The 27,956-nt window shown below is 44.0% G+C and overlaps 1 long non-coding RNA gene across 1 annotated transcript; it reads right to left on the reverse strand.

Annotated features, from left to right (window-relative positions):
• Positions 1-4,445: 4,445 nt before the first annotated feature.
• On the reverse strand, positions 4,446-20,282 carry LOC148223456 (uncharacterized). The gene is made up of 3 exons (XR_015804348.1): positions 19,657-20,282; positions 12,073-12,159; positions 4,446-4,703 (listed from the first exon to the last, which is right to left on the reverse strand). It is a non-coding gene; the product is annotated as an uncharacterized LOC148223456 (long non-coding RNA).
• Between the last annotated feature and the right edge of the window lie 7,674 nt (positions 20,283-27,956).

Below are 27,956 nucleotides of genomic sequence, written 5' to 3' on the forward strand. Positions count from 1 at the left end.
GGTGGCAGGATGGACAATTGACAGAGCTTTTCCTTGCTGAGAAAGTCTGGGTGTTGGTAAAGCTCTAACTCTCCTCTTTGCATAGCCATGGTTGGATGCTTTTACTGATAATTTTCAACCACACATAAATATTTTATCTGAAAACTGTACAGCAACATCTTCTTAGCATGCAAGCAGGCATTTGGCAGCTTGCAAAATAGAAGGTGAGTGTGCAAGGGGGGCTGAGTGCCAAGACCTGCAGGGAGCTGGTGGGCAATGTCCTTTATTATCTGAAAATCCAAGCAGCCTCAGGAGGAGGCTATGGAAACCCTCTGGCCAGGTCAGGTGCATTCTCACAGCTGACAGATTGAAGAAAACTCTTCCATCTCCCCGTTGACCTGAGAAAAATGCATAACTAGCAGGGCCTGAATTTGGGTATCTATCATACAGTTTAGATCCTGAGAGTTTTGACAAAAAATGCAGGAAAACTTGACACAACGGCTCCAGTTCAGGCTCAAAATGCAGTATTAGCACACACCCACTTGCTATGTTGTCTAGTCCTAAATAATTCCTGAAAACTGAGGAGATTAAGTAATAGGAGAAGTGTGGGGGGAAAACAGATGCTGTTAGAGAAAAGTGACTTTTCCCAAAGCACAACATGCCACCAGACTGGTGCTTCTGCCACAGCCAAGTCTGATTACTCTAAAGGAATAGTCCAGGCAAATCAGGACAAGCAAAGCCAGGCTAAGCACAGCAAATGGAGCTGGCAGAGCTGCTGACAGAGGCAGGTGGGTCCCAGCACTGTCAGCGCAATGCTGTGCTGCAGTCCTTGCTGCAAGAGCTAAGCTTGCACTTATTTTCACCCTCTTTTATTTTCCTTCCCTTCTCCTCGCATGGCATGGTTTGTTAATCAGTGCCCTGTCCAGAAGGAAGGGGAATTAATAAGGTGTCAGCTTTTCCAGACCCCTGTTTTGAGGAAATCTAAATTTCCAAGCTCAGCCAGAGCCCTCCAGCGTGCCCACCTCTCCCCCTCCCCATCTGACCCAGCCTTTGAAAGCAGAGCTGCCTGGCTCCAGCCATTAGACTGTTAAGAGCCTGGCACTAACACTATAAATATCCCATATTCAAACATTATCATTGAGCTCCCAGAGAAGAAACTACCTTGATTGAAGAATGGACTCATTAAGGGAGCGAAGTGACAGCTCTGAGCAGGCTCTGTTTGCAGTTTCTAAATGCATCTGCTCTGATGGGATTAAAGATGTGTCCCCCACCGGGAGCAAAGAATGGCCTTAATGTCAGGTCTGCCTCTGGCTACATCATTAAGCAATAAGACATGACAGGCAGTGCATTTTCAGGGGGTTTTTTGCATACTCAGGTATGCAGTGTCACAATGGTCATAGCAAAGCAATCTTGGCCCCCAAGAGCTCTGCTCACTGCATTGCTACATATTAAACACAGCCCTCAGCCAGCCAAACAATGTGTATCTTCAATGCAATAATACCAGGACCAGAGAGAACCATTTTTTGCATGCCTAACTAGTTCTGGGTGCAATTCATCCCAGCTGCCTAAACCCCAAGCAAAGAGGCTTTAGATTAAATGCACATAAGTCGCTGTATCTATTAAAAAGGATTTGTGAGCAACCCTCATTTTAGAATTGTTAATAACAGGCCAAATCCTGGAGACTTCCCTGAGCAAGGGCCATGCCAAAATACCCACAGGTGGGTGTAGAGAGCCAGCAGTGACCCCACGGGGCTTTGACACATCGCTGAGCACAACTGCAGCAAACCAAGATGTGTATCCCCATGTGTATCACTCTCTAGGAGGCCCGAAAGAGTGGTGCCTACATTGGCAGGGGACTCTGCATCCTCTGCTGCCACCTTGATGTGGGTTTGCCCTCAGTTAACAACATTTCTGTGTGACAGTGCCACCCATCATCACCAGAGCAAATAGAATGGTTTTAGAGCAGTTCACCTTCTATTAATGAATACACAGGGGGAAAAAAACCATCATTTTTGTCCATGCAGGAGTTACAAGTGCAACCCCTACAACCAGGGAACGCCTACATCTGGCAAAGAGAGATGACAAATCCTGGTGACTGGATTAAGGGTGGTAAATCCACCTTAAAAAGAACAGGGTGGTCTTGAACCTCTCAGATTTCAAACGGTGGTGAAGAAATTAATGTAGCAAGGTCCATTTATAACTACTTCCAATGTGTCTGTCCTTTTCCACACATCAGGTCTGGCAGCTCTCCTTGTCTCTGGACTCTGAATTGCTACTGACTGCAGTTGCTTGAATGTATTCATATCCTGTTGCTTACTCAAATAAAATTTTCAGAGCAGAAATTCTCAAAAAATCCCTCAAGCCAGACACCTAAAAATGAAGATGCTAAAAAATACCTTCAAGATGCTTTCCAAAAAGCATGTGCACTTTCTTTTGGACTGCTATGACTGCAAAATGCAAGCTACATATTTCATATCTTCCCAAACCCAAAAGCAAGTCTGCTCCATATGCAGTTTGGCTGTGTGATTTATATGCCCTATGTGAGCAATTTAGGAAAGAAAACTACATTAAAAAGATAGTCAATGGTGAAATTATTTCTTAGCTCACAAAGGGCCAATCATATGATCAGACACCATACACTGAGAGAGTCAGGTGCTCACAGCTGCTATAATATTCTGACAGCAAATGTTCTCATCAAGCAAGCACCCTTACTTCAAATTGTAAGGGCTTATACCATCCCAGCAAGCTATGAAATATGTAGGGCTTCTTTTACAAGCCTGGGGATTTTTCTAAGTTGCTTAAATGAATGCATGTGGATGAGCTTAGGGCTGGCCAGCCCAGCACCACCTGCAATGGGCAGCTTTAAAGTCATTTAATACAGGAAAAAAAACACCTGAACTATCTGAGGGCTTAGTACTCCATTCCTGAGGGAGGTTCAGCCAGAACACATAAAGGGTATTTCTGTACTGGAGCTGAGATTTGTAACCAAAGTGTTTCCTAGCTGTAAGAAATCACATAAACAGGGAAAGAAAAATGAATTTGACCAATTAGCTGTTTTGGGGGTTTTTTTTGGATGGAGCAAGAAAAGCTTAGACCACTACCTGGGAGGGGCATTTCCATCCACACAGGTGATGAACTCAAATTACACCCTGAGAAGCCTCCTACCCTTCCCCTCCTGTGTGTTTTTATCAATCACCCAGGTTGGTGCAAGCTCCCAGCCCAATCCCCCACTGTAGTACAGCCACAGCCTCGCATTAAAGCATGAAAATTTAAACTCCTCTTGCTCTGCAATATTTACAAATCTATGAGAGTAATGCAGGCAAATGGCAGTTGTCTGGGGCTGAGGGAAACTGCTGGGACACTTCCCACCAGCAAATCTGTTCCCATCTTTTATTTACAGGAATTTAAGAGATTTCATTAGTCTTAGAACAATTCACATTTCAAGGCAAGTGAGGCCACACAATTGTACTGCACTCAGTAACTCCCCAAATGCTCCCACATTTTTGTAGGAAATGCAGAGGCTGAAACTTTTCAGGCTAGAAAACCCCAGGGATGAAACCCAGCAAACAACTCTACTGCAGAGGGTCCCACCCAGGCTGTGCTGCACAAACCCCTCCAAGTGCAGAGTGTCCAGGAGCTGGCCCTGCAAAGGAATCTGCCTCTGCACCATCATCCTCTGAAAACTTTGACAGTCCCTTCTCTGCTACATATTTCCTACTGGCACGGGAACCACTTTGCTAAATTCATATCTCTCCAACTTTTTCAAGATTATGCAATATTGAATAATCTTTCAATTTTAAATTGAGGTGGATTTTTAAAAAGCTGTTTGAGTTCTGCGCCACTCAAACCCTTTTTACACATTTGCTGTCATGTTCCTAGAAGCAGAAGGGCCACATTGCAAGAATATTCCCATTTCTTTTATTCACAGGCAGCTTTGTGTTACAAGATCCTTTGGCAAGAAATACCAGTAATATGCTTCCATCCCTGAAAATATTCATCTGGTGGGAGATGTCCCTACTCATTGCAGTGGAGTTGGGCTAAATGATCTTTAAAGGTCCTGTCAACACGAATTATTCTATCATTTTATGCTGGGACAGATTCTCTGCCACCAAATGGAAAAGTGATTTCCTTGATATGCCATCACAGCTCACACCACCATCATCCTTTCTGAAAATATGTACCCTTTAGGGACCAGGAATTGGAGAGAAGCTGATTCATGCCACAAGCAAGCTACCTTCCTGAAAATGCCTTGCTTGTCTCCATGCCATTTGCTGTCAGACAGGATAAAGAACCCTTTGGGAAGAGGATGCTGATGAAGAGAGCTACAGAAGCAATGAGATAAGTGTGTATTTACCAATAGTTTATGATTTATACAGGATGAGAATCCTCTTGTCTGAGGATCTTCAAAAGCATGAAACTCAGAAACAGTCACAGTTTTCCGATTACAGAAAACAAGAAGACTCATAGCTTTTGAAATGGATTGGTTTTTAATATTTCTAAATCCAGAATATATAGACAAGGCAGATTATGGGAACTCAGAAACCTCCTTAACTTCAGATGACTTTAGCTTTATTTATAGAATTACCAAAGCTGCTCTTCTTCCTCCTTGTCTTCTACATCCTTTGCCTCTTCAGGACTCTTCAGAAACATTTTGAGAGCTCAACACTCAGTCTCTGCAACACACAGTACAGTGAGCCCTCTTCTTGATTCACCCATAGATGTTACTGGAAGGAAACAAAATATAGCCCCTTCATTAGCATATGAGTTATTCCTGGAAGGCTCAGAGATTTTCCCATCAAACTTGGACTGTTTTGGTTTAAAAGGTTTCAGCAATGTTCTTCTGCCAGCTTTTCTCCAGCCCAGTCATAAGTTATTAAATGAAACTGCAAATCTGCTTTAATCACTGTTCCTTCCCCTCATTTCCTCCTCCTTAAGGGGTTTTAGAATAATCATAAATGTCTTTATTTTTGCTTAAAGCCTTAGAGCTGTTCTGTACCTTCCTGACATCAGAAATTCAGGTAAGCACAGTGAGCCTTCAGGAAACCATCTGAGATGGGCACAACTCTCTTGCCTCATCTTGGAAGATGCACAGAACAGAGCAGGCAGATTACCTCCACGGGACAGGAATTGTCCTTGGTTTACAGCCTACGTGTCCTTGGCACACTGAGCTCAGAAAATGCCAAACCCTGCCTCAGGCTTCAGCTTTAAAAAAATATCACCTCATTTATCAAAGAGATGCCTTGCAAGCCCTGTGGTATGGAGCAGAGCTGGCTGAAACCTTCCTCCCCCCTCAAATAAAAATTAGTCCTGCAACAGGGTGCACACACGCCATAGTTCTGTTGACCAATAGAACTTGGAAAACAAATATCATACAAGAGAAAATACTGGCTTGCTCTGGGAATATCTGTGAATACAGCAGCAGTCCTTGCAGCCTGGGAAAGTGTTGCCATCACTGCCTATCCCAGTGCTGTGGAAGAGCTCCAGCCCAAACACACCTGGTTGTTGTTCTTGATGGCAAAGGACACCCCAGCACTCAGCTGCTTGTGTCTGACACTGCCACCACACTGGGGAGGTGTCAGCCTCCAAATCAGGATGGAGATTTCAGAAGATGGGATTGTTTTAAGACTTGCAATGTGTCTGGACTCTCCTAGAAGAAAGCCTTCTCCCTTCACTCCTGTGTGTGCTGGTGGACTTCCTCATGAAGGTCCTAATCCATCTTTGGATTCCCCGTGCTCAGGAAAACTCAGCATTTCTGCAGCTGGAGCTGGGCTGGAGCTCAGTTGGCTCCAGCCAAACCTGGTTGCCAGAAACCACATAAAGAAGAGTTCTGGCCAGGGCCACTGTGCTTGAAAACACACACACAGAGCCAAATTCTGGCACTCACACAAGTCTGAAATTTGGAAGACTGGCAAGCCTGGCCTTGAAAACAATCATGGCTGATTAAAAATGAAGACACACTCCTGAGCCAAGTACTGAGGTGGGAAGACATTTCTGTTGGATGTCTTATCCCTTCCTGCACCCAAAGTGATTCTGCACTATTGGTTCAAAAGAAAAAAAATCACCCATTTTCTCTCAGTTTATCATTAATTCTTCAATTTGTTTACAAGGCAGCAAGTGAAAGATTCTTTCTACAAGGAGCTAAAATGCTTACAGATCACTGTGAGTTCAAAGGATGTGTCATGGAAATACATTGGGGAGAATTACTATTTCTCATCAGTGGGATAATTGCAGGCAATCCATCTGAAGGTTAGAACGCAATATTTGGAAGAAGTTATTGCTTCTACATTTCTTTATAGTCTGACATGAAAGATCTGAAACTTCTTCTGCATGTGACTCAAATATGAATAAAGCTCATAACAAAACATAATAGAGGAAAATGAAAAATTCCTAGCTGATATAGAGGCATCTGTGCTGTGGTTAAATTATATTTTGACTTTCAGCTCATTTGTTTATTCCTCCAGACAGCTACTGACCGTGTTCTAGAGGATCTTAACTTTGTTGAGGGCCGCTCGACTTTGCTGACTTTTAATTGTGCATCAGGGAGACTTTAAATAAATCAGCCATTGCCATTGGCAGTAATGAAAAAACATTAGAAGAAGATGAAAGCAGTATCTACAAATTGCTAAGGATATACACAGAGAGCTGTATTCCCCATCCATGGTGCAGGTAATTCCTCTGCAAGGTCAAAGCCTACCCAAGGGTCCTGGGCTATTTAAACCAGGTTTTCCAGAAGCTCTCACAACTTTTTCTGTGTGGGAGCTCCTGTGGTGACTGAACCAGCAGAAACATGGGCAGACTGTTGTTTTGCTGGATTCATAACAAAGGACCACAAACTGAACTTATCTGGGAAGAAGAGTAAGACAGTTTTTCCTTCTCACCCCAAGAGTTCACCTCTTTCAGTTCAGGTCTGAAAGTCCCTCTCTGGAAACCACTAAAAATATTACTGGCACTCATCTGAGCTTTTCATCCTTCCTACTTGAAGTATATGTAAGAGGTCTCTTCATCTTCAAGCCCAGAGTGGTTTCTTTGCTCAGACCTGGTCTCTGAGCACAGAAGTCCTCTGGAGTTCAAGGTGTCCAGAAGTCAAAATGCCAGGCCATGGAGAAAGCTGTATTTCACTGTCTGATGTCATGCTAAAGCCAGGGTGGCAAACAACAGTCAAGTACCTCAGAAATGCTGTCCGAGGTTTTGCAGATCTCAAGAAATGCACGTCCAACACAGCTGTGTTGGAAGAGACTTTAAAAATCTGACATCCTTCCCAGTCTTCACTCCTCAGCATTTATTGCTGGTAATTGGTGCAGATTCTTGCCTTCAGCAATTTCTCACCCAAGCAATGCAACTGAAGATAGTGACTCCCACCGTGCTGGGGGAGCACAGAACAGCCTTGGGCACTGAACACTTCCCAAGAACATCCCTGAGCAGATGGCATAAATCTAGTGAATTGTGGATGGGAAAGGGAATCCCCAGGAGATGCAGGGACAGCACAGACACTGCACAGATATTTTTTTCTGTGTCTTCACAATCCATTTCCATGCAGCTCTCAACTTTTCCCTACATAGTGTTTGGGACTTGAGCATCTCTAAGGAATCACACTTATTTGAGGCAGAGATGAGGAAGAGAGGAATAAACAGCATTTCCTACTCTTGAGGAGAGATCACTGAGACACCAAAGGCCTCTCTCTGCCATATGGGGTGGGAGATGCTGCTTGTGTCAGCATGTAGGTGCACCAGCAGGATTGTATTAGCAGCAGCAGTGAAACGCCCTGACTTCTGCTGCCTCCAGGCCTCAGTTGTTCACTTGCTTAGCTCCCAGCTCTGCACCAGATACACAGCTGTCTCCTAACTCCTCTGGGCTCTGCACACTAGGCTGCTCCAAGGGCTGAGATACCTCCAGCAATCATCATAAAGTACCTCTCAAGTACAAGATCACAGAGCAGGATCATAGCCATGGAAGAAAACAGCTTTCTGTGCCCAGCTGAACTACATCAAAAAACCTAGCTGCATGTAAAAGATGTTTTCTGCCCCTTTTCTGAAAGCCACTTTCTCATACCTCCATGCTCGTGGGCACAAAAAGCCCCAGGACATGAGACATGCAAGTCACCTGCTGGGCACAGAAAGCTGGGCAGGCTCCAGTGCTCCAAGGTCTGCAAAGCTCTGCCCATCCTGGACGTGTGCACAGCATCAGCACACCATGGGTCATCACATAGCACACCTGGGCAGGTATGACAAAGCAAGAGGGAACCTAACAGAAAACAATACAGCCCTCAGGATTAAGAGGAGGAATCCTTTCTCCTGTTAGAAATGTTCGTGGCTGGGTTACCAGACCATCTTGGTGAGTCATGCCTTTAAGGAACCTTTCACCTCAACCAAATGCTTCAGCATCCCACAGCACCAATAACCCCATCCAGAGTGAAACCTAGATAAATGACCAAAGGAATTCTGGCATTAAAGCTGGCACACTGAAGTGAGTCACTCAATTAGCAGCCTCTGTGCAATGTTTGGTAGCCAGAGAAGGGCTGTCCTGTCTCATAAGTGACTCACAACATGAAGAACATCACACAGTAGTGATCAGTCACAAAGGTGAATAAGCAGCAGTGGTTTTGTCCAGTGGCTGAGTAACAAACTCAGCTACACATCAATATGATCCATGGCCCTGCTCCTTTCCACTTAGCTAAAGGAGCACTACTGAGTGTAAGCCAATTGTATCATGCAGTGTCATGTCTAAAGGGTGGAGATCAGGAGCAGCAGAGGGAGAGGTTTCCACACACTCATTGTAACTTTACTATTGCCAAGCCCCTACTGCAAGAGTTGTCTGACTCCAGATCTGCTTCAGAAGATCACAGGAAAGGAACTGGGCAAATTCTACCTGAACAGAGACTTGGATCTACTGGGAAAAGATAATAAAATACAACTTTAAATCAAGATAGCATTTTTTACCATCTTTTCTGGAAAAAAGTCTGTCCTTTCTCCTACCCCTGTATGTTTCAATCCTGTTATAGAATGATAGGACTGTTTGGGTTAGGATGGTTAGCATTAAACACCATTTATTGCCAAGCCTCCTGCCATGGGAAAGTTGTACCAGACCACGTTGCCCAGGCTGCATTTAGATGGGACTTGAGCATTTCCATGGATGGGGCATCCACAGTTTCTCTGGTCAGCCTGTCCCAGTGCCTCACCGCCCTCCCAGTCAAGAATTTCTACTTAATATCTCATCTAAATCTACCCAACTTCAGTTTAAAGCCATTAGTCCTTGCCCCTCAACAATGCCTGTGTCAAAAGTCCCTCTCCAGCTCTCTCCCCACTACCTCTTACTCAAGAGCTGAGCAGCAACAGGAACTTCAGAACAGCATAACCAGGGTGAGCAGGGAAAACAGCAGAGTTTTCTCTCTTAAAAAGAGAAAGCTGCCACACACTTTCCCACACTGCAGTTCTCTCAGTGGTCCTGAAAGCTGAGGACAGCTGGACTTGGGAAGAGCTGGATTTACACATCAGATAGGAACCCACCAGGCAGTTGGACAGGTTGTGCTATCAAGGCATCCTCCAGCTAAGCCATAAAATCCTCCCTTTTCTCTCATTGTGAGGAGCAGAATAGCTTTAAGAGGCACACAGCATAATGGAAAGGAGAGGGGTGTCTGGGTAGGTGGGCACTGCCTTGTGAGGTACTGCATGTGTTTGATAACTCCATGCAATGTAGGAAGGCAGATATGGACTCAGTGTAATGTCAGGTCTCTTTGCTTTCTTGGTAAAGGAAGACTCAGGATTTCAACAGGCAATCAAATCCAGAATAAAGAAAAAAAAAAAAAGAAAAGAAAAAAAGTGGGGGGGGAAAAGCAGAACCCAAAGCCAAGTTCTTTCGCACTGAAAGTTTGACTCTACAACCTCAGTACCTTTACTTCCTCCTCTTAAGACTTGCAAATGTAGATAAAAATACTCCAATGATGCTGATAAAACCTTTACAATGCTGTATCTGGGTTGATCACATTATTCATAGGTTAGCAAGCTTTACATGAATAGCGCAGCTCATTTTCTTGATTTTTTATTCAACTTTTATACAGTGGTAGATAATGGCACAGCATGTCATAAACCCTTTAGAATTGTATTTTAATGTCTTCCCCAAATATTTCTGAGTTAGCATTACAACAGTTGCTTTCAACTCCGGAGACAAATTCTTTGGAATGCATGAAGGCAAATGGGCAGAACTCAGAAACAGCCTCAAGATAAACTAAGAAGCGAGAAAAATCCCTTTTCACACTTAAAGACTTAGCATTCACTCAGAATTTCCAGGGATAATGATGCTTTCTCCCTTTCAACAGCACACTAGAGCCAGATCCATCTGCAGAGATGCCATAATCCAAACCAGCTGATGTTGCAGTCTGGTAAAGAAGAAGGGAAGACACCTTGAGGTCTCTTTTCCACTCCCCCATTTTATAAATCCACTGAGATGTGAAGGCACAAGATAAGGGCTTATTAGGCTTTTTAAATCAACACATGGGGCAAATGAGAGTCTATAAATCCCATTATTTTGTTATTAATGCAGGAGTATTTTCACATTCAGCACTATGTTAGATTGGAATTTAGCCTGAACTCTTCCATTCTACATCAGTGCCTTCAATCTATTAATTAGACAGGAAAAACCCTAACTATTCTCCTTTATCCAGACAAGCTCTCACTTTGATAGATTTCTGAGCTAACTTTAAAGAGTTGCACAAAAGGCTTCCTGTCTATCTCACCAGCAGTGCCCAGTGTGTGCTCCAGACAGCACCTCACACAAAAATGCAGGCAAGAGACAGAATTCCAAACGAGCTGCCATGACCTAGTTTCATGTCAACCTTCAAGAGACCCCAATGTGTGCATTATTTCTACATTTTTACTTGATTCAGAGAAATCCAACACTTTGTTTCCAACACCAGCACAGAGGCCAAGGCAGTTTGGGATTACTACAATATAATCTCCCTATTAAGTGATGGTCTGAGTCCAAAAGACATTGGTTTTAGGGCAGCCTTTCCTTTGGCTGAGTGCAGAGGGAATCATGTCTATAACACTACAAACTCTTCTGTGCCTGTTCTGCTCAAACCCACATTACCCTCAGCCTTTGGATAAATTCTCTTCCATCTTTTCTCAGTGCAATGGAATCAAGCCCCAGAAGTTTTCAGCAGCCCATGCCTGAAGACCACTCGTGTTAGACCAGGATCTCTGGATTTAAACCATTCAAATTGTGTTTTGTCAGTTCTTATGCAGCAGAAGCATGTCAGCTGTTCTGCATAACAAAACACAGGAGCACTTTTCATATTGCAGGATAATAAGGCAGATGTAGAAAAAGTATATTTAAGCAGATTATCCCTAGATAGGAAGAGTTGCTCTGTATTCGGGTTTTGTTGGCAAAAGCAACACTGTACAGTTATGAAGCACACTCTTCCAATTATTTCAAACAGAAACAACATCATTTGGATCCCATATACCATTAGTCTGAGTATTAACAATCCCAAAAGAAATAAAAAGGAGTGTAACACTTGTGGAACAGCAGTCAGGCCCATATTGTACCAATTTCTTGTTCAGTATGAGACAAAAGTATTTGAGTCTTTAATGATTTTGTTATGTTAATTCCACCTTCAAAAGATCCTTAAACCACAGAGAGGAACACAGGGTACGCACATAATGCTGCAGCTTGAACATTTCAATCTCTTCCTTAACACAGGCCACATATTTACCAAAATGCAGTGCCACATCCAAAAAAAAAAAAAAAGTTTTGAGAAAAACCTCTCCAGAAAATGTTAGTCGCCTTACCATAAGTATATACATTTTATAGGAAAATCTTTAATTAAATAATTTTTTGTTCAACCAGTCCCAAGTATCCCAAATTTACACATCCACTTAAACAAAAGCTTTGGTCCTTATATGTTTATATCTCAGATCTAACAATAACCTTTCATAATTGCTTTCACTTTTTTAAAGATTTGAATAGGGAAAGTAGGTGTCAAAGTCTGAAGACTAGTTTGAATGTACTTTTTGCAGTGCTGTGGGAGGATGAAGTACAGAGAGGACCATGAATTTGTGCATCTCAAAAATAACCTGCCTGTTTGAAAGCCTTCATTACCTTGGCCACAGATCTTTTGAAGTTTCCACCAATTTTGAGTTATTGCTTTGCCTGTGCTCATTAGTTAGGAGGAGATCTCTGAGTCTGCTGAGAAAGAAAGAAAGAAAATGTGAGTTTCAGCTTTCTGCAAATCTGATTGTTGAACATTTTCAGCTGATTGCATTATCCCCTGGCCTAAGCCAACTAATTGCTTTGGCTCAATTGAACAATAATTGGATTGTTCCCTGTAGTTGTGGTTCAATGCCACAGCATTGTGCTGTCGATAATACAGTAAAAGCCTATTAAATCCATGGCCTTGCTGGGGAGAATTGTACCTTTAAAACAGACATTTGCTTCTATTGCTCATATCAATGATAATTTTCTTCTTACTTAAATCATAGGAAAAAGGCATTAAAAAATGCTATAGCAAGCTGCAGCAGAGAGAAAGAGCAGAAACGGTGCCCAAGTTTCCTTCCAGGCAACAGTTTTAGAAGGCCTTTTTCTAAGGTTTCAAAAGGTCTCAAAATTCCAAAGAGTTTCATAATTGTAATTTAGACCGTTTGCCTGGAAAACTGGTATTTAAGGAATTGCACGCCAACAGTTTTCCTGTTTCTAGTGACAGCAGTCAAAAATTCAAGGCAGAAAGGTCTCCACAGCTTTAACTCCAGCTAACATTTACCAAGAAGATATGGGTTTCCCTGGGTGCCCTGCAGAATGCAGCACACCCAGAGGGTAAACTGTGCTCCAGGTGAACATTGCTAATGGAGACTTTTCCATTTCAAAGGTGGAGAAACTGACTTTTTACATACGGCATTTCAGAGCCCAGGTCCTCACCCAGGTGTGGTGAGCAGGAAAGCTCTCAGGTGGGCGAGGGTGAAGCACTCCTTGAGAAGATGAGATGTAGCTTAAGTTGAAGAGCCACAATTTTGGGTGACAATTCACCCAGATTCCACAGAATTCCAGCCCAGATTCCACAGAAAACCCACCTGTGGCCTTTCCACCCTCCTCCCACAGGCTGTTTCTCCTTATCAAGATGCTCAAAATTCAGGCAGGAGCACTTGTTCAGCTCATAGTACCTGATCCTGACAAGGCAACATTAATTCTGGCAAAAAAGTTCTCAAACGCAGATAATTTTAATCAGAAAATGTTATGGATAGCTGTGAGACAGCAGGCAGCCTGGGACAGCCTTTGCCATTAAGTTTAATATAAGATCACCTCAAAAGTCTCTAATGCTTTACCATTTTCAGGAATCATCTCAAGGCAAACCTGCCTGGGTTCATTTCATGGTTGAGAAGTGTTTGCCTCTGTAATAAATGAGGACTTCAAACCCTCCTGCACCCCCCGAGATGAAAACTCCGAATTTCTCTTGACTCTGTTCACATGCTGCGCTTAAACCTGCACCTCTTCCAAGAGCAGACTCTGAAGGTCTCTCAAACCCCTGCATGAGGTGATTAATTGGATGATTATTCACACACAGAGCTTAATCCCAAACCCAGGGAGACCTGTGGGAGTTTACTGACTAACGACCTGCAAGTTGCTACCGAGAGACTCCCCAAAGATTAATTATGTGCCAGGTCTGCTCAGATTATGGGCCTGATTTACAACACTCTTTGGTGTTAAGCTTGCCCAACTCGTTCTGTTTTTCAGTTTAACACTAAATGTTTGTGCTGAAGGGTTCACATTGTTGCTTCAAGGAGCACTTCTGGAGAACGTTCAAAGCCAACCAGCTTAGTGGCTTCCAAGGAGGGGAAAAAAATTAAAACAAGAAAATAACGTAAAGATGTTGGCTTGGTCCCTGGTGCCAGACCTAGGGGAAAGGAAGGGATTTTTATTTGAAAATCTCGAGCTGCAGGATGTCAGCAAGTAGAAAGGGGGCTAAGAGAAAGGGGGTTTTTCTTTCCTTCACCTCATCAAGATCCACATTTGTGATTTTTGGTATTTCAACTCCTAAAATAACAAAAGACCCTGCTTTCAGCTCCCATGGAAGATGACACTGTCCCTGCCACTCCAAGTGGACATCGCTGTGGGCAGTTTCTGGTGTGGATGGGTCTGATGGATGTCTCAATCAATGACAATAACCTGCATCAGTATTTTCCTTCTGCCTGCACAGTGTGGCAGGAAAGGAGGTAAAGTTACCTCTGAAGGCCAAGGTAACTCACCAGGGCACCAGGTGTGTGTCACCTGGTGTCACACACACACAGAAAGGACACAGAGAGATGGCCTGGAGCAGTAAACCTCCTCTACATGAGTTATCTTCTCTCTATAAACCACTTGAAGAGCTGTCATTAGAATATTTCTGAGGGAGTGTAACTTTCTGACCAGCCTTAATTGGGCTGGTACAGCAGGAGCAGGATCAGGGCATTTGTTCATTTGTAACAGAATGGGTTCATGGCCCAGTGGTTTCTGCTTCAGCTTGTGCTTGGCTTCAGTCCACCAGCTGGACCATAAAATCCTTGCAGAGGGAGGATCCTGTTTCAGCGATCCCTTAGGCTGGAATTTGTGAGTGAAGGTTGCCATAAGATTATTGGGAAAGGTAAAAGAGCATCTCTAGAACAGAGCCTGCTTCACAGCTTGCACAGGTTCCAGCCTGTGAGGCAGTCCTTCATCCCTTAGGAGTCTGCAGTAGGGAGAAGTGTGGAAAGCCAGAAATAAATGCCAGGGATTTCCCTAATAATAGGGTTACTCATCAAAACAGCACAAAGGGACCAAGCTGGCTTCTTCTCCCAGGCAAGAAAAGAGGAAAAGTGAGAAGGAGGCAGTGAGCACACAGGTACAAAATTGAGGCTTCACCAAAGCTGCTCTTTCCACTTTCTGGGGGACTTAAATTTCATCAAGCCTCCACTTGCACTCTTTAACCACAGAATCCATGTCTGCAGAGCTAAGGGAGGCAAGGGGAGAACACCCAGGAGACAGATCTGTACTTATCCCCAAATAAGTGGCATAAGTCAATCCCCAAATAAGTAACAAGGCAGTGCATGGCAGAGGTAAAGGCCTTGCTATGGAAGACCACCTAGAGTGTGAACAGGATTTCTTTTGCTGTACAACACAGTCATATTGGGTCTATATCCTCCCACCAGCCCCAGGAGGCACAAGACAAAATACTGAAATTATTAAATAGAAGATGCTAGAGCTGTACAGTTCACATCAGATACAGCAGGCAAATACAAGGATCTGAGAGACCTTGCTCTTCCTTTGCTCTTCAGCCTAAATTGTCCACAAACCCCTTAGGTGAGGAAGGGCTGTTTCCCAGAAATAAGCTGCAGCATTACTCACTCAAGTGCTTTATATTTTCTCACACCATTTCTCAGCCTCTGCTGAGGGCAGGTGGCAGGACTGGGCAGACTGTCCTCAGCCAAGGGCATCCAGCCCTGCACAGGCTCCAAGCCCACAAATTAGAAACTGAACTGGGGAAAAATGTCTTTCCTAGATTGTCTTGCTGCTCATCTCCCTGACTTCAAAGCTCACATCTGTCTCGTGAGGTGAGGATGGTTTCTAACTTTAGTTGACCCAAATTACTTCCAGCCTTCCTCTGCAGCACACAGCAACACTGAGGCTTTGTATCATGCCTTTGATCACTGCACCTGGGAGATAAACTGGCCTGGTGTCTCTGCAAAGAAAGCTTTACAGGCAAAGGCATAGATAGAGGTGAAGCCCATTGTTGAGTCAGCTCTCATTAACAAAATGATTCTGCTTTGGAGAGGCAGCAGGGGGAACCTGAGCACCAAACACAATTTCCCTGGAAGGTGTTGAGTTTTTGGGCACTCCTATCACACCTAAGGACAGTTTCTCAGTTTAGGGGAGAGTCATGCTCTGGTTTTCCACAAGGGGGTTCTGCAGGTAGCAGAGACAAGCTTTCCTGAAGTTTTAATTAGTAAAAAATGATGCAGAGACCTAGAGCCTTCCTCAGGCCTGGAATAATTTGTAACTTCCTCAGGGATAGGAGGCTGGGACATTCTTCCTTTGTACCCTGAAATCTTTCCTGTCCTTCCTTCTCACAGTCTCTCAACGAACACATACACACTCTGTAAATGCTGAATTAACATACAGTTACCTATGAAAAAGATGCTTAGACAATTTATGACAGGATATTTATTATTCATCTTTTTCTCTCAAATTAATTTCTCTTGTACTTTGCAGTTGTATTCCTGCTGAGCAGGGTGATTCTGGTGGTTGCCCTTCAGTATCAGGATGATTTTTGGCCATCCTCTACCCTTACAACTTTGCTGACTTAGCCACAATAGCAAGAAAGTAGCTAAAATTCTCGGGGATACTTGTGACTTTCGCTTCTGTTATTTCAAAGAAAAATTAAACTCAAGTTAAAAAACGCAGCATCTCAGAAAAGGGCAAGGCCATTTTTAAACACCACAGATTAGCAGAACATAGCACAATTCAAGCTTTTGCCTATTCATAGACGTGACCCTTCTAAAAAGTGAGAAAGGGAAGAAGAGAATTTTTTTGTTTTTAAAAAAAGGTTTAAACCCTTAAACAGCAGGATATTATGTACCTGCTATTAAGCTCCATCTGGCACTAACCATGCAGGCAAGTGACAAGCCAAGACAACTTTTTTTGAGGAGGGGGGTGGTGAGGGGTGGGGAGTGGATGGAAAGACTCATTTTAGCAAAAGCTGTAGAACAAAAATTTGTTTGAAGTGTTTCTGCACAGCTTTTCGTCATGCACTTGCAACTTTTAAAACTATTTTAAGATACAGTGGTAAATGTGTTAAATAGGTCACTGTCTGTGTCCAGCACAGAGATAAGAGGCTGTTTATAACTCCAACTACAGAACTTTGGCTTTTTAAGTTCAACTGGTAACTGCTTACATGGCAGGTCCCCACTGCCTGCCCAGAAGGCAAAGCTACAGTCAGAGAAAATAAATAAATCTGACTGCTCTCATGTTCAGCCTTGCTCCAGCTCACCAATATTTCTATATATGGCAGCCCTGGAGCTCTGGTGCACAGGCACCACTGAGGAGCACATGATGAGTGGGAAAAGCAGTCCAAAAATGCTAAAGCATTAGGCAAGGAGGCAAAGTGGATGGTTTTCCAAAAAGATGATGGGAAGAAGTAGGTGACATTTCTGTCAAAGAGGGCTTGGATCCTGCAGCTTCTCCCAGAAGTGAAACACAGGGACACTGTTTGTTTGAGTCAAACAGAAGCTGCAGGAGGGGTCTGAAGGAGAGAGACACCCAAGAGACACGAGAAGCAGCATCAGCATTGATCCAGCACTGCCTAGACCAGGACAAAGCTGAAGACAAGAGTGATGTGACCTGAAATAAATGTGCTATTAACAACATGACCCACAGAACCAGGGCAGGCACAGCCTTGGTATCCACCAAGGAAAATACTCTGGCCGTGATGGAGGAGCCTGCAGTGTGTAAATGTGTTAAATGGCCCAGCACAGAGACAAAAGGCTGATTATAACCCCAACTGCAGGGCTCGAGAGCCCAGAGCCACATTTCAGAGGGTCTATGTCCTGCCTAAGTGTTTTTACATCCCACTGACATCATTCCTACCTCTAAGCTGGACTGAAGCCTCACAAAGGCAGTGATTGAGACTTTTAGAGAGAGGATTATAAAACAAGATCTCTGCTTTCTCTCCTCTTATGCCTCCCAGAGGAATTATTTAAAACAGGAGCCCTGAGTCCTGGTCTGGCCATGAAGAATCCACGACTCTCATGGCTTTACAAACTTCCAAGCCTTCATTCTGGTTGGTACCATTTTGTCATAGGCCAGTAGTGGACATCAGCCCATCCGTGGGCTGCACTGCACCTTGTTTGCCATTCAAGAGCAGGGGTTTCATCACCTCTCTGATTGCCCAGGAATTAGCTAAACCACTGCCTACCTCCTGTGTGGGCCAGGTGTACCCACAAAAAGAAAGGAATCCAGGAGGTTGTGTTACACCAAAGCTCTGAAAGCAACGCAGTCTCTGATCCAGAAATACCTCATTTAACAAATAAATCCTGTGGGAGTTATCGGGGAGCATAGGAAGAAATACTTCAGACACTGAAACTCAAAAGTTGCAGCTGATGGCTGAAATAAGCTCGTGAGATGCTTCAGAGAAGCAGGAGACCAAAGGATGTGGTGACTATGCAGGAACAAGGAATTAGAGCAATAAATCCTCTCGTCACATGCAGCCCTGCCTGATATAAAAATATTACAAAAAATAGCCAGAAGTAAGGCCTGTGGGTGGTGAATGCTGTTCTGGGTCTTCACATTTCTGCTGCTCCTCTGCCCTTTTGTTCCTGCTTTTGGGCACAGCAAAAGAAGTGTGGAAACAAATCAAGAATCAGTCATACACAGGAGGAGAAAAATCTCCGGCAGCAGCTAACAGGAAGCAGAACATATGTCTACTGTCATCTTCCTCCCCACATTTGAAAAGCCACCTCACTTCCAAGGGGGAGAAAAATCCTTTTGCTGAGTCCCTTGGAAGTGAGGAGAGCACCTCATCAGCTGGCTGCTGGCTCAGCTCTCAGCAGTGGCTCATTTTCCTTCTGTGCCACCCTCCCAGCGCTCTGATGGAGCCTGTGATTAATTCAGCTCTTTACTCGAGTTTAATGCTGTTCCACAGTCATTTTGTGGAAGTCGTTTCTCTCCCGTGGCAGAAAGCATCACATTTCCATGCACGCCTGTGGGTTGTTGTTTCAGATTGATGGCTCGTTGTGCTGTCAGTCACTGAAACATCCCTGAAATATGTGATAGATGCACAATCCACATCCTGCCCCGGGCAGGGGATGGCTCGGCCCCTGCTGTACAGGAGGGCCAGGAGCCCATCAGAGGGGTGGGACTGATCCAGGGATGTGAGACAACACAGCACCCTAAACACAGACCCCACAAACCAGAGCACAGCTTGCAAAAACACAAACCCACCTGCACATCATTGCCTGGGGAGGGAGAGGGAGGAAAAGGAAGAGTGAAGAGCAGAAGGAACAATTTTCACTTCTGACACTGTCATTTAAGCACAGACTGCTATATAATCTCTTTATTCCACAATCAGACTTTATCAACAGCCCTCAATTTACCCCAGAGGGGTGACCTCTCCTACCCAAGCTCACTGCATGCATCCAGGCCATTTGCACAAACAGCTTACTGGGAGACCAGGAGGTTGTTCATCTGTGGAACTGGACCCAACTGGAATTCATTACAGGCTGCAGCACCAGGAGGATTAAAATTGGACCATGCACAAACTTTAAGCAAATGACAAATTGCAGTTCTGGGGCTCCTGTGTATAACACAGCACGAGACACACAAAGCAAGGAGCACTTTTATGTATTTAATTCCTTCACCAAAAGTATAATAAATAGACCATGTATGTTTCCACCACTTGGTTCTCTGGTTTGTTTCATTTTTTTCCCAAAAAGTTTCCTTGGCCACAAGATGAAATTATCTGTGGAATTAATTATCCTAAATCAGACAGCACTGAGAAATGAAAGTGTAAAGCCCTGAAGTGCTTCAAAAATAGGCAAATATTAAGTCAATTTTAAAAGAAATGTCAAATTTATAATATTACAGGTTCAGACAAGGGCTACACTGTTCACTGTCACACACCAGTCACGCAGAGAAGAACTAACTCCCACAAATGAAAGGAGAGAATCTTTCTGAGGAGCCAACCTTTCACAAATATGGTCCATCCACGTTTTCTCCTGTCTGCCCCAAAGAGAATGAAGGGTTCCGTTTTTAGATGAGTGGTTTTTGCTTCATATTCTGGATACTTTTGTCTCCTGGGCAGTCCCATTTATCAGCTCCACAGCACTGCCATGGTCATTTCTGTGTGAAATCAGAGCAGAAAGTACAAGGAACATTTGGCATCATCAGGATTATAAAAACTTTCACACCTGGAAATTTATCTCAGCTGGAATAGGAACAACAGAGTCATCGGGACATCTTTTTGTTGTTACAGGAAGATTTCATGGCATTTATTTTATATAGAAGCTCAAATTGAACAGGTTTAAAAGATTTTCAGAGGGAGTAAGAGCACAGGATTAAAGGAAAAATAAAACCACCTTGAGCTGACAAATTAATGAGAGTATATGAAAGAGAAAGGAAAACAATATTTAATGAGTTGTTATGGGACATTGTGTTGTGCAAAACATTCATGGCCACGTGGTAACCATGATGTGTCACAGCCAACACATTCACTTGTTATGGATGTTTGGCTTCAGCTCACCAGAAAGATGGGAGATGTTCTCATTAGAAGGACCATTGCTAGGAAATGAAACCTTGCTAATTATTACAACTCACCAAGAGAGACAATTTAGTAGTGTAGAGTGGTGTTCTTACATTTATTTCTGAACTATTCACTTTTGTCTTGTAATTTCTATTATTTCCATAGTATCCAGAAGGAAATATTTCTATTTTATTGATTCTTTCAGAGAGGGGAAGCATGTCTGACTTTGTACTAACAAATACACAACCACACATGCTTCCTTTCTCCTCAGAAAAGCAATCACAGTTGCCAGGACCACAGTTCTGCCTTTGGCATCCCATATAATCTTCATATTTCTGGGGTTTGTTATTCAGTCCTTGACCTCTCCTTAATTTGGACTTTAAAAAATAAGTTGGCAGCCACAGATTGTTTGATGGCTTTTCTCTCCCACACAGGTTTGGAGAATCTATCTTTTTTTTTTCCCAGTGGAAGGCAAGGGAGTTACTAGGAGAAAAGGAAAAGGCTTTGCCTGTTTTGTTTTCGCTATAATTATTAAAAATCTTGGAGCTTTATTGTTACTATGTTTGAGAAAAGATAAACAGGAACATAAACCAGTAACCATCTGGAATGAAAGGAACCCTCCTGATTCTTAGAGGGAAGGTGATATCCTTCCTTGCATCTTTAGATTCTGTCTAGAGCATAACTCGACACACACCACATCTATGTTATGTGCCACCATAATTCTTGTTGGACAGAGCTTTTTCTCCCTCCTTGCATTTCTCCTTCATGCCCAGGATGAATCAGCCAGCAGCAAACCCATCTGCACAGACTTATCCATGGGACAAATCACCAGTGAAATGGTTTCTGACCTTCCCCTTGCTCCTGCATTCCCACCACACATCCCAGACCCCATCCCACCACTTGTCCTGTAAATCTGCACTACATCAGTGGAAGTTGGCTTTACAAAAAGGATCCAGCATGCCTTGACAGTTTGGAGTCATCTGAGTTTTCACACACCAGGTTTTCCATGCAGGCATGTTCTGGACAGCATTAGGGCAATAAATGGAATGCAATGGCATTCCAGGGGGAGCAGAACCAGCTCCTGGTACAGGAATCTGGATTCATTTTAAGTATCAGTGTGAAGGCAGATTGTCTCCTCATCAGTCATAGTGCTGTAAATATTAATCTAATATTGATTTAACAGGAATTTCTCCTGGTCTTGATCTGCAGTAGCAGCTCCTAGCATTGACTACAGAAGCACTCAAGAGTTTCTGAAGTTCATATTACAGAGTATGATTTCCCAGATTTGAGATTTCCTGGTTAGCACACTTAGGTGGTCTCAGAGAGCTCTGCACTCACTGTGAGAACGAGACTTTTGGGACCTGCATGGTCCCCTGAGCTATCACAACACTGTGGGCAGGATTACAGACAGCAGCTTGAGCAACACTCAAGGGACAACAAACTATTTAATCTGCCTCTTTTCTTTCCTATGTTGTCCATCCTTTTATATTTTTACCTTTTTTTCTTGTAATATGCAGGGTTTTTTTAATTCCTTTGTGGTAGAGGGGAAAAAAGAGATTTCATGTCATAAATTCTATGCTAGGAAAACATCATGTAAGGCAATGAGGAGCTGCTATGAACCCCAATATTGGTCCAATATAACCTTGACACCTCCTGCCCTGTAGCCATCACACTGGCACTTGCAGCAGTCAGGAGGAGTGTGAGGCTTCCCTGAGTTCAGAGCTGCACTCTCTGTCTCCCTGTCCCCTTCCTGCAGGTGTGTGTCCTTGCTGGGAAGGACGAGAATTTAACGGAGGACTTGAGAAAAGATAAACAGATATACAGAAAGATAAACAGATATACAGAAGGTTTTATAGGAATGAAAGCAAGTTTTGATATAGAAGAAAAGAATTGCTGAGCCAGTCTTACTGGGTAACTAGAAGACAAAAAGCAAGTGAGTTGGAAGGGGCTTTTATGGCTTAGAGCAAAAGATAAATCCACCTCAAACAAAAGATGTTTCTACCAAACAAAAGGATTTTCACAGGCAAACAAGAAAGTTAATGTTGCAAGTAGAGAAAAGATCTCAGAAATTTCCACTGCAGAACAAGTCTCAAAGTTTAACATGTAACTACTAACTCCCATGATTGGCTAGTCACTAACATGATATGGTAATTTTAGCAGTTTTGATAGGTTATATGTAAATGTAAAAGGTATTGTTTATGATTTAATTAGTAGTCATATATTAAGATGCTCTGCAATGAAAAATATATAATGTATTGTAACCAGAACTTCGGGGGCTTCAGGACACACGACTTGCCTGTGGCCAGCAGCTCTGGGCTCACCCACGACCCCCAGCTGCTGGAACCTCATCTATGCAATAAACAGAATTTTAAAAGCTGCCTGAAACCTCTGTCCCTCTGTCAGGCTCTTACATGTCCTTCCACTTCTCTCTCCAGAATGACCTGGAATTAATGAGAACAGGAAATATTCTGGGTTTGACAAAGGGAATCTGCACCTCAAGCCAATAACCTGTCTCCTGGCACTGTAGGGTGATCTATCCAGAATCAATTTTGCACCATAGAGTCCGAACCACTGAAACAAACATTAAAAAGGCAGGAGTCAAGAAACTGGATTAAAAAAAAGACTACACTCCATACAGGCCAGGAAATCCTTAATGCTTCATGTTATACTTTAGAAAATCACTTTATCCCAAGACTCACTCAGTGATTACAGCCCCATTTCAGGCCCAGGTACCCAAGTGAAGCTCTGATGGAAGGTTTAGAAAAGGCCTTTTAGCCACAGACAGGGAGATCAATCTGTTTAGTCTCAAAAGGGAGAGAGTGGGAGGCAACTTGATTACACTCTCTCCACAAGGAGAAGATAACAGGTGCTTAAAAGGGATCCTTCATCTAGGAGAGCAGCTTAACAAAGTGCTCCTGCCTGCAAGCTGAGTCCAGACTAGTTCCAATTAGAAACAAGACACTTGAAAAAAAGGAATTTAAAAAAAAATAGTCACATTTTTAAATGGTTGTGACCACTGGGACAGTGTACTTGGGAAGCACAGTCTCCAAACCAAGACTGGATATTTTCTGGCAGTTGCCCTTCTGTCACCCCTTAAGGAGCTCAAAACGGAAAGCCAGCTAAAATTTACCAAAATTTACCAAAATTTCACCTACCAGCTCATTCTGAGCTTATCTAAGCTCCCAAAATAGCTCAATTAAAAAGAAAAAAAAAAAAAAAGAAGAAGAGACCACCCAAAATATCCAGTCCAATACCTGTTTCCCTGTGTTAATACCTTATCCCAGCTAGTTCTTGCCTGCTGTCCCTTTTGGTGTATGTTTGAACTGGAAAAGAAGCTGACTTTTGCAAAAAAAAAAAAAAAAAAACATTTACAGCCTGCTGAATTCTGTCCTGCTCCCACCACCTCATAGGCAGGAAGGACAAAAGGGAGTTAACTAAATACATGCACATTGGACAGACTTGTATTTCTGCACATTCATAGGATTACCAAGCTTGGAAAAGACCTCTAAGATCATACAGACCAACCATCAGCCTAACACTGACACGTTCACCACTAAATCTTGACCCTAAGAACCACATCTACACATTTTTTGAACACTTCCAAGGATGCTGATTCCTTGAACAGCCTGTTCCAATGCCTGACTACCCTGTCAGTGAAGAAACTGTTCCTAATATCCAGTCTCATTCTGCTGTGGAACAACTCTAAGCTGTTTCCTCTTGACCTGTGGCTTGTTACCTGGGAGTAGACACTGACTCTCACCCTGGCCACAATCTCATTTCAGGGAGTTGTAGACTGTGATGAGGTCTCTTCTCAGCCTCCTTTTCTCCAGGCTGAGCCCACCCCCAGTTCTCTCAGCTGCTCCTCACAGGACATGTGCTCCAGAACCTTCACCACTCATTTATTCTGTTCAGTGATGAGCACTTCTGGCATTCCTCATGTCAGCATCCAGCATTACTCAGCATGGAGGGAGGTGCTGCCACCACTCACGGGTCTGTAAAAGCTTTGTGTGTCCCAGAAAGGGTTCAGCAGGAACCAACAGAGCTGCATGGCTGTTTCTCCTGGCACAGTCCTCTTGCATGCTGAAAAGAAAATTATACCATGGGTTCCCAGAGAAATTAAATGTCTCAAAGAATCACAGAATTATTGCAGCTGTAAGGAATGTAAAGACCACCTAGTTCCAACCCCCCTGCCATCAACAGGGACACCTTCCACCACACCAGGTTGCTGAGAGCCCCATCCAACCTGGCCTGGAACACTCCCAGGGCTGGAGCAGCCACAGCTGCGCTGGGAAACCTGGGCAGGCAACTGGGCAAAAAACTGTGGAAATATGAATGGCACGAGATTTAATTTAATTTAATACAACTGGTTCCCTTTCTGCAAGGGTTTCAAAGGGAGCAGTTTGGTGGCTGACCAGTGCCAGATTCCATTAGTGATTCTGAAGTACAATGCTGTTTGATTTATTTACCAAAGCTTTTATTTTCAAAGGAGTCTAAAGGGAACCCAGTCATCTGGGAGAGGAGAGAGAGAGAGACAGAAAGGTGCAGAATGAAGAGATCACATCTAGAAAGGCCTTTGCAAAACCTGAAGTTCTATGAAAGACTTCTTTAAGAAATCCCCCAAAGCTTTCATTGAAGCAGTTACACACTTCCCTGTCCCAACTCCTAGCAAGAAGCACCAGCACCAAGGTGTAGAGGGATTTGTGTGCACATGCAACACCTGCAAGCAATGCAGAAGACTTTATCCATGGAGCACTTTCCTGTGCTTTTAACCTGGCAGCCCTTCCTTGCTTGCTCCGTTGTCTTTTCAGGGGAGAGTACATACCTACGTGGAGGAAAAAAAAACAACTTTAAATTTCACACTATAGTCTGGAAAACACAAAGCACAATTTTCCACCCCGGGTAGCTTCTACTGGCAAACAAACACATTTCCTCGGGAGTCTGGGGAGAAGAGCCACAGGTACAGCAGCTACCCTGGGTGAGGAATGTGTCCCTGCTGTCACTTGGTCCCTGCACTGGAGCCCCATTCTCTGCAAGGAATTTCTCCAACAGAGCTGCCGCTGCTAAAATAAGCATGAGATGAAACCTTCTTGGGTATTCTGAACGATTTGCTGCCCTCTGTAGTCCAAGCAAAGCTTTATTCCATCCACGACAATTCAATCCACATTACTGCTCTTAGCTGAATTCCTCCAGCAGCCCTTGGAAGTGAGAGCTCAAGGCGGCAGAAAAAGGTGATGGGTCCAACTGGACAAGCACAAAGTCACTGTGCCGAGTGTGAATCTTCACCGGGGCAGTCTTCCCAAGGGTTTCCCATCCCCAAGGGAGCCCTGCCTGAGAGTCAATCATCAATCATCAAACTTCACAGCACCACCCCGCAGTTAAAATGGGACAGGCACGGCTTAAGGCAACGCCTGCCTTGCTGTTCCTAGAGGCTCTGCTGCACCTCCAAGCTACAGCAACTCAAAGCTAGACTAGAAATCTGCAAAGTCAGTGTGAAGCTGGAAAAAAACACCTCACAACAGTCTGAGCAGAGAGCCCAGGAGAGGCAGAACTCTTCAGAGTACTGTAACACATCTGCAGATAAGACATTTCACTTGTCAAGCTCCTGCTGCCCAACTGCACCTTTAATCCTGAGAGTTGAGCAGGAAAAGAGAGCTCAGCCCATTGCCAAGCTCTGCAGAAAGCTGATCCCAAGGGGACTGAGAAGGGATTGGGTTTGGAGACCTGAGGGGCTGAGCCTCAGGGAATCACTGTCCAGATCAGGCACAAGAGAGAAAGAGATGGCTGGAAGTAAATTCAGGAGTTCAAGGACCTCTTCATCTCCAATGACCCTAATATTTAATTTATGAAAGAAGGAACACAAAACAAATAAAGCTCCTATTTTCACAGCCCTGCCTACCTGAAAAAAATTTCCCCTTCCCTCCCAACCCATTGCTTTTATTAGAGCTAACCACAAAGCTTCCAACAGGAAAAAAAAAAGCGCTTTCGCTGCAAACCGATTAAGTTTACAGCCAGATTTCTCCCAAAAGAAAACAGTTTCTGCTTTTCAGCCTTCCCCAATTACGCTGGCACAACACATCTCTCAAAGTGACAGGTGCTCTGGGTTTAGTGTAACCTAAATAGAGTCTGCAGGTAGATGCAGCCCTCCAGTGGTGAAGGGAAATACATGCAGATATGCATTTTTCTGTGTGTGTGGATAGAGACACAGTCATAATGGGCAAAGAATTCTTCTCTCTCTTAGTGGCCTTTGGAGTGCCAATGCACAGAAAACTAAATCCAGACCCAGCTCCAGCTCAAGACATCACTGCCAATTCCCCCTAATTGCAGCCAGTCTCCCATAACCTTTGCAATGAAATAGAGCAATATTGATGGTCAGACAAGAGATCTGGGACACCTTGGTCATCCAGGAGTCAGGGAAGGCCATCATTCCCTTACTGCAGGGTCTATTTCTGACCTGTACAGTGTAGGGATCATTTGCTGCTTCTTCAGGTGCTTCGAGAAGTGAAGGGGAGGGGGAGCAAGAGCCCAGAAAAGTCAACTTCATTCACACATTTTGGCTCTGGCCACTGCTGTTTCACTTTATATGAGCACCTGGGCAGAGCCTGGCTCACACTCCCATCCATCTTCTAACCACCAGAACAAGAATGGAATTGTCCCTTGTAACAGCAGCTCCTTGTGTTTTGTCCTGCTCACATCAGACCTCTGCAGAGCTCAGCAAACAACACACACTTCTTAAGAGAACAGAGGAGAGAGTTTACATCAAACTAGCAATACTTGGACATTCTCTGGGGCCAAAAGCTAAGGAAAATCTCAGGATGATGTTGCCAAGAGGCAGCCTTGTTTGGGCTGGCCTGTCCGTGGGCAGCAGGGCTCAGCCAGCAGCCACCACTGCACCCACACCTGAGCTCCCTCTGCTGCTCTGCCTGCTCTCCCACCCAGCTCCACGACAGCAATTTTCCAGCAATCCTTCAATGTAGCAGTGCCATCTTCAGGCACAAAACCTGCCCTGCACCGCTGGGGGAGTAGCGACCTGCCTGGGGAACAAGGGACAAGGTGTCCCACAGGGCAGGCTCACTTCCCAGGGTACCAGCATTTGACTTACTATTGCCCTGTGCCATCTGCAGCTTGCCCTCACTTTCCAGGTGATCCCAGCCTTAAATCTGCAAATGTAAGATCCATGCGGGCTTTTTCAGCTTTATGATAAGTCTCCCTCCCAACACTGATTTTTTTTTTCCCAAGTGGAACTAGGGCAGACACCTCTGAGCCAGTGCATCAGCCCCTGGTCATGTCTTCACTCAGATGAAGTGTGACCCATCATAAACTCAGACCCATCTCCCAAAACACAAACTACCAGGTAAAACAATCTCAGAAGAGGAGTAACTCCTTGGTAGCAACTGCAAGACTTTTGGGAATTCAGAACTTCTAGTTCAGGTTTTTTGTCCTAAACCAGGTGCTCCCAAACCAGCCTCTCCATTCTGCAAACCACCTGTCTGAGCAGCAGCCAGATACAATCTCTGGCTCTCCTCCAGGGCAGATGTGTCTTCACCACAGCTATCTGTATATGGACCTGTGCTCCTAAAGGGTACCAAGATGCCCATTAGCCTTAGATCCAAAATTTTGCTGGAAAATAGCTGTTTACACTAATTCTGTAAGCAAGTGACCCAACTCATTTGGATCATCAGGAACAGCACTCTGATTCTGTTATCAAAATGTGGGATATCACACTCTACACCTGGCTATGCAGGAC

This window comes from Sturnus vulgaris, chromosome 6, assembly GCF_052056855.1.
Source record: "Sturnus vulgaris isolate bStuVul1 chromosome 6, bStuVul1.hap1, whole genome shotgun sequence".
NCBI classification, from domain to species: domain Eukaryota; kingdom Metazoa; phylum Chordata; class Aves; order Passeriformes; family Sturnidae; genus Sturnus; species Sturnus vulgaris.